The sequence below is a fragment of the Alligator sinensis genome, unplaced genomic scaffold (assembly GCF_000455745.1).
Source record: "Alligator sinensis unplaced genomic scaffold, ASM45574v1 scaffold896_1, whole genome shotgun sequence".
In the NCBI taxonomy this organism is placed as follows: Eukaryota; Metazoa; Chordata; order Crocodylia; family Alligatoridae; genus Alligator; species Alligator sinensis.
Genome location: NW_005842940.1, coordinates 48,044 through 55,787, shown reverse-complemented (window position 1 = coordinate 55,787; position 7,744 = coordinate 48,044). Strand labels below are relative to the sequence as shown.

At 46.3% G+C, this 7,744-nt stretch overlaps 1 long non-coding RNA gene across 2 annotated transcripts in view; it reads left to right on the top strand.

Moving 5' to 3' along the window:
* LOC112548118 overlaps positions 1 to 7,744 on the top strand; it is a 50,731-nt gene that overhangs the window by 24,295 nt on the left and 18,692 nt on the right. Inside the window, exon 3 of one of the 2 annotated variants that reach the window (XR_003091932.1) lies at positions 3,078 to 3,180. The exons of the other annotated variant lie outside the window; for it this stretch is intronic. This is a non-coding gene — a long non-coding RNA (uncharacterized LOC112548118). Of the gene's footprint in view, positions 1 to 3,077; positions 3,181 to 7,744 lie in introns of those variants that run through there. 2 annotated transcript variants of the gene reach the window in all.

Genomic DNA, 7,744 nt, shown 5'->3' with positions numbered 1-7,744 from the left:
GGTGGAGTGATGATGCAGCCTTATTTAAATCCCATCTTAATCTCAATGGGATCTGTGAGAGATCCGTTACTGGAACCACTATTTGAATACCATCATGGAGCAGGTATTCTTTTTGGTGGGCATCAATATTTCAGAAGGATCCTTCACAGTGGTTCTTGGTTGACAGAGTTGAAGGCTTTTGTGAGGTCAAAGAAGGCCATGTAGAGATGTTTAATGTTGTTCCCAGTATTTTTCCTGCAGCTAGCAATCTGTATATCATGTCAGTTGTGCCTCTTGATGCCCTAAACCCTCACTCCAGAAGGAGCTCTTCAGCAAGTGGAAGGAGATGGTTCAGAAGGGTTCTTGCAATGCTTTCCTGTAGTGGACAGCAAGGCAATCCCTCTATAATTTCCACAGTTGGACTCGTCTCCTTGCTTGAAGATTGTCACAGTCATGGTGTCCCTGAGGTCATCTGGGATTTCCTCATTGTTCAGTGGCGACGCATAGGGGGTGCACGGGGGTGCATGTGTACCCCCTGAGAGTGCTGGTGCACCCCCTGGAAGCAGCATTCCCTGCTTAGGCAATGGGCAGGGCAGGGCAGGTGAGTGCTGGTGCCCCCCTTGAGAGTGCTGGCCGGGGAGTAGGGGCGCCAGGAGAAGTGATTCCCACAGTCCCCCCCCCCATGGCTGATCATGCTGACCGGGGTGGGAAGTGCCAGCAGCCCAGAAGTGCCAGTGGCACAATTGGCCCCAGGGAACACCCCTCCCCCCCAGTCACTGACTGGTTGCTGGGGGGTACAAGTGCTTCCCCTGACTCAAGAGACACCAGTCACCCATGTACATTGTTCCAAATCCTTAAGATGAGGGTATGGAGTTGTGATGTGAGGTTCTCCCCCCCCCCGTTTGAATATTTTGGCAGGGATTCCATCTGTTCCAGATGCCTTCAGACCACTTAGGTATCAGAGGCATTGGGTACATCTATGCTTTCACCACTACAGTTCTACTTCCACCTAAAATTCTACTACTATGTATTCCCAGAAGTACCACCAGCTTGACTGAGTTGAGCAGCTCAACATTCATCTCCCACATAAGGCTGTTTGGGATTCACAAATGAGACATCCATGTGCCTAAATCCCCAGAGTTCCCTTTCTATTAGATGTGCTGAAAATTAAGCTAAAATGCAGAGACAGCATTGAATTCAGCACAAAGCACAGCCAGTGGAAGTAGATTCAGACTTTTAAATAATAGTCTAGTTAAAACACTCATCTACAAAGTGGGAGACCCAGGTTTAGTGTCCTCCTCAGCTTGAGGGAGTCCAAACCCACATCTCCCAGGAAAGTGACATGACCAAAGAGGCTGTATATAATGTTGTGAGGGGGCATTTTCCACGAGGGTAATGTCGTGCGGCAGCTGAGCCACTGTGAAGAAAGGCGTGCAAGATTCATAGGTCCAGAGACAAAATAAGCAAGAGGGAGCATGACTGTAGCCCAGCGATGAGGGCTCTGTCCCTGGAAATGGGATCCTGGAGTGTCTGTACACGTGTGGGCATGCTGCTCCAACATGCTGCAATTGCATTGCGCCAGAGCAGAGTTGATTAATCAAGTCTGCTGGAGCGTTCGAATTAGCATGCTCCAGCAGTCTCCATATCTCATGTATTCAGTGTCCCCATGGTTCAAAATGGTGGCAGGTCCCCTTTAACTAAAGCGCCCTTGCTGCCATTTTGAAGCGCGGGGTGCTTCAGTACACAAGTTGAATGCACGCAACGCTGTGGGCACTTTAATTAGAGTGACTCTAAGAGCCTGTAGCAAGTCCATGGCCATGGGAGTAGCCATGACATTCCCTGGTGAGCCAGGCAGGCGCCGCATGGCCAGGCTCGGCTGCAGACCTTCCCTTGAATCTTGCTCACCACACCTTGCTCTTAATGAGGGTTATAAAAGGGAGGCTGCTTATGGACTCTGTGTGAGCCTGGGCCTGTGTCGATACCCACTGGCATGAACGACACATGTCCCTGGCAGCTGGGGGGGGTATGGTGGTGTCAGGAGTGTGGCGGCGGTAAGTGGGAGCTCCCACAGATGCCACCGGCGCTGTCGGCAGCGGGGGGGGAGGAGGTGTCAGCGCCGACCAGGGGTCAGCGACCACCCACAGATGCCACCGGCAGCACCAGCAGTGGCCAACAGGGATTGCTGACTGCCCACAGATGCCACCGGCAGTGTTGGTGGCGGGTGGGGGGAGGTGGCGAGCGGCAACCGTCCTCAGCCGCCGCTGACCGTGTCGGTGACGCCTTTTTGTAGTGGGTGCACCGCCACACTCAGGAGGCACATGTGCACCCGGATGCACCCCCTACGCGTTGTTCCTGCCCACTGGGCCTCTTCTGGGTCCCCTTGATCACAGTCTTGTGCCCCCAAGCCAGTAGCCCCACCCTCTCAGCCTGTCTGTACCTTGGCTGGGCACCCGTTGCCTTAAGGGCTCCTTGCAAGGCTCTGTATCCCCCCCAAGCATGCCCTACAGCTGTTTTCTCTCTGTGATTTTGCCTCGTTATGCACTCATCCCCTTGGGCTTTCGGACTTCCCTAGTCCCTTACACCGCTCCTTCTCAGGGGTCCAGGACCCCTGGTCCTGCACACCTCCCCATCTCTGGGTTACCAGCCCCCTAGTCCTGCATGCTGCCCCTTTTCTGGGCTCTCAGACCCTCTGGTTTGGCTTAGCCCTTCCCCAGGTTCCAGGACTCTCTACAGGCTCAAAATAAAACAAAGGCTGCTTGCCTGTAAAAGAGTCCTTCTCTACCCAGGGGGCTTGCCTCTGCTCTCAGGCTTGCAGATTTGTCTATATAAGTTCCAGCTCCTTTAGGAGCCCTGCTGCCCAGAACTCCTCACCCTGTGGAGAGACTGCCTGCCCGACTCAGGCTCTGGGCTTTCATAGCTCCAGCCTGAGCCCTCTTCTGGTCAGCTGAGTCTCACTGGCCCCCTGCACCAGTCTGGGAGCAAAGACTTGTACTCCAGAGTCCCCACTCCCTTGGAAGTGCCCTCATCAATGGGCTACAGGGTCAGCCTCTTTCTTTACTGTCTCTGGCCCTATGAATCTTATGTTTATTTTTCCACAGTACAGCCACTTCAAAAGGAGGATTGGAAGTGCCCCCTGCCTGCCTAACTGTTGGTGGGAGAAGTGGGTTTGAACACCCTGAGGCTGCAGAGGACATTGGGTTTCCCCACTTCCTGGGTGAGTCCCATGACATCTAAGCTATTCCATATTATAAATGATGAAAAGCAGCTGTATTTTAGAAGAAAAGAGTGAGCTAGTTATCCATACTCAGAGAAACAAGTTACCAGTAAGTCTAGTAAGTGGTTTTGGGCTGTGAACCCCAGTCATATATAAGCACTGGGTTATGTGATTTAAGTCAGAGGCAGGACTTTAGACACATCCCTCTCTTCAGCATATTTTATTGTCTGGTTTAGGCATCCACCCTGCTCAGGAAGTTGAGTACTGTATGTTCTATTCTGGAGCACCCAACTCTCCCCATTCCCTTCCAGAGAGCTAAGGTACCGCATTTGAATATATTAATTTCATTGCCAGAACCAAGCACCTGTATGTGAGACGACACTGAGATCATCGTCTGTAAATCCTTTTGTGTATTTTAGTTCGTAATACAAAAGTGCACTGAGGTCAGCATACACCATTTTAACTTGAGACATATCTTAAGGTGTCTGAAATGAAGTTGGGGGAAAGGTAAAAGCCACTATAACCTACAGCTGGCTTACTCTTAGTCAGTTTGGAAAAGATCTTGGAATTCTTCAACAAATGGACATTTTTCAGAGTAGCAACATTTCCTAAAATGCAGCTGAATCCAGAAAAATTGTACTTATCTCCACAATACAGTTTGCTGAGGTAATTAGCAGAGTTACCATATTCCAAAAAAAGGCTAGCAGCAGCCTGCAGAGCTACATTTCCAACCTACCAATCATGCTTTGTTCATACAGTTGAGAAATGGTCTGAGCAGTGTAGTGCATGTGGTGAATACCTGCTATCACAGCTCTCAAAATGATTTCAGGCAGTAGCCTTTGGGACTCTCAGATGCTTTTTCAGCTGCTCTTCTTATCCTTCAGCTTTTGTTCACTACATCATTCTTATCCAAAGTTTGGATCCACAAAGAACATCAGAGCAGTTAGCTCAGAAGATTTTCAGAAAGATAAGGCTATGATTCTGCACAGAAGTTTCGATATGCAATTACTACTGCGGACACTAAGGATGGAATTCCACTTGCTTGTTTGTGTCTAAATGGCATGTTTCTACCCATATAAGTGGTATTTTTGACACTTCCATACAGGCAGCAATTCTATTTCGTCTGCAGTGTGGATTACACAGACTGAGTGTGCACAATAGGCTACAAGCTGGCTGGGCAGGTATGCAGCTACATACACAAATACAGGCTACAAGCTGGCTGGGCAGGTATGCAGCCACTTACACAAATCCCTGCCATTCTTGACATGAAAACTTAGCCAGAAACCTAGGATCAACCAGTGTTAGACTCCGGAGGAGGAGGAGGTGGGCCATCCTCTACTTTAGCCCCCATAACTGAAGGGTTAGGCCCAGGGGGTACTTACCATAGGAAACTGAGGACCCTTTTATCCATAGGAGATTTGAATTTTCTTCTCTTTGCAATTGCTGCAGTGCTCTAACTACCACCCCACAGGTTAGGCATTATCTCATCCCGCTCTTTTTGAAGCTGGACCCTGGGCAGCCAAAAGAGGGATCCATGTAGGGCCATAAGGAAGAGAGCGAGAGGGTGTCTCAGTGAGTCTGAATGATATGGCACCTCAGGCCAAATCTGGCCCATGGGCTGGAGGTTGAAACCCCCTGATTAAGGCATCCTGTGGCTCAGTCAAGTGGAGTTAGAGAGCCCTGGAAGCTTCTCTGTAGTGAAGGATGTCTGTATGCATTTGATCCATAACACAAAACAAAAACAATCCCTGGTGCAAGGACTGGAATATAGGAACATCTTTACATGTGCTCTGGGGGTGCTTTATTTAGAGCAGCTCTGTAACAGGGCACTGGGATGTGCCTGCTCCTTTTAGGGAGCTAGCAGTCTGCAAGGCTGCTTGCGGGTGGTGCAGGGGGCCACTGAGAGACTCAGCTGACCGGAAGAGGGCTCAGGCTGGAGCTATGAAAGCCCAGAGCCTGAACTGGCCAGGCAGTCTCTCCACAGGGTGAGGAGTTCTGGGCAGCAGGGGTCCTGAAGGAGCTGGAACTTATATAGACAAATCTGCAGGCCTGAGAGCAGAGGCAAGCCCCCTGGGTAGAGAAGGACTGAGTTTTACAGGCAAGTGGCCTGGGAAGGATTCAGCCAAACCAGAAGGTCTGAGAGCCCAGTCAACTGGAGTTAGAGGGCCCTGGAAGCTTCTCTGTAGTGGAGTATGTCTGTAAAGCAAACAAAGGTTTGGGAAAACAGTGGTTCTCAGCAGTATGGCCTGAGAAGCCAACCCTGTAAAGGGACAAGGATTCAGCCTGGGGAAGAGAAAGAACTGGTTCTGCCTAGGTGCTCTTGTATGTTAGTTTCTAAATACAGAATCAGGATGCCAGTATGTAATTATAAGAATTAACTGACCTTGCAACGTGGCTACAACAAATAGACAGGTATGTTAGCTGTACTGAACTGGTTATGGGAGTCTGCCAGGACAGAATTGTCTCTGGCCACTATAAAGGAGGGAAATGGAGATCTTATTCTTGAAGGAGAAACTCTGATGGGATTAGGCTTGATGAAAAGAAAAATGTCAGCAAAGCAGAAGAGCACAGGGACTGCTGCAGGGAATGAAAGATAAGGCTATAGCTGGTAGTATAAATGTACAAATAGAGAAGCATGTATGAAGCGTGTACATCTTTTCCTTCTTAAAATAGGATTTCTTTGAAGAGTAAGTAAGAATGTAGACACAAAAGTACACTAGACCCTGTAGGGTACCACATGATGATAGACAATCTATTTATACTTGTCCAATGCCAATGCAATCCTGACATAAACCACATGTATCATAGTAACAGAATTGGCTTAGAGCTGACTTATAGTCCCATATACTAAATGCATATTTAAATTGCTGCCATCCCACATCAAGATGGTCAAAGCTACTGTAAGCTGAATTCTGTGGTGCATATTTCAAACACTGTAATCAGATCTTTGGGTAGGTTTCTCTCTCTCCCACCCATGCTAGAACTATAGGAAAAGTCAAAAAATAAAACTCATAGATAGAAAACATGCAAAAACTTACTTTTCACAACCTTCAAAAAAATCAACAAACACAGCATAATGGATTTGCATTTTCTTTTATTTTGGAAACACTTTGAGAATCGTATTAAAGCCTTGATTTCAGACCAGGCTGACTGAAAAAATGTTCAGATTCAGTAAAAAACTGTTTAGTTTAGTCTAAAACTGGTAAGGTGAAAAACTCCTACAAAGTCTCACTTAAATATAGTAACATCCAATTTCAGTGATGTAATAAATATAAACAAGATGTCCATCAATTTAGTTGGTAATTTTTAAAGATTTCCACTAAATACTCTGCAATCCTCTGAAGCATCTGAAAACCACAAATACTGTGCAGTTATTTTGTCTGCTATTTAGAGAATACATGTAGCTTGTTTTCTGCTGTTATTCTGTGTTAGTGTTTTTATTATTGTCTCTGCTTTGACTAGTGCATCATAGCCTTTGTTGTCAAATTAGCCAAAACCTTATATGCATGATTAGCCACATTTTCTCTCTGTGAGCTCCAGTGGTATTGTAATGTCTTAAAATAGTGTCATTTTGCTTTGTTACTTTAAGGATTGTGAGCCAGTCCTCTGCTAATGCAAATTGGTATAGTTCCATCATCCTTAGGTGAAAAACTGACTGTGTATTTGTTAAATTATGCGGTGGATTGCATTTGTTTCCAATTTGTGCTTCAGCAAATATTGAAAACCTGCTTTAAAAATTTCATAGACTAGCTAAAACATTGATTTTAGTGGTGGGAATAAGGTCAGAGGAGCTGAGGGGAAGAACGTAAATCCAGCTACATTTCCCCTGTACAAGATAGAAAATGGTTTGTTTCATAAGCTGAATGACCTGTAAAAGTTTTTAAATTGGCCTCTAAATTTTAATGTTCTAATTCTGTGCTTGAAGCTTTCAGTGGGCAAGATTTTATGTAGCTTAGATCTTATTTGGATTTTCAAGCAAATATAATTTGTGCTTTCTACCTGGGTAGTTAAATATCTATTCAAACTAAAGAAAACAGAACCCTTAGATACACAGGTTTAGGCACATAAAGGCAATTACACCAACAAAAAAATTGGCCCAACAGCTAATCTGAGACTATTTTGAAGAATTGCAATGGATCTGCAGTATTAATTTTATTTTGCAATTCATTTAAACTTGTTCCTCCACATTCCTGACATCAGCTGCTTCTACAAGCAGCTACTCAAGGGAGTGGGCAGCAAAGAAACGCTCTAGTTGTTTCACACTAATGTAAATTACTTTTGGTATATACTTAAAAAAGTCTTCTGCACAATTTGCTCAATTATTTTAAAGTCCTGCCAGTACAAGATAGTGTAAAATGAGCTTCATTTACAATCCAGTGTATGCAGGTACAGAGTAATCTGAAGACAAGCAGTAGTTCTGAAAATCATAGGGCACTACCAGATGCACAAGTCCCTGCTCTAACTCATAGTGCTTCACAGAAAGCACCATGAGTTAGTGACACCCCCACCCCCCAAACCGACCCAACAACTGGTTTGGAGCCAATCCAGCTG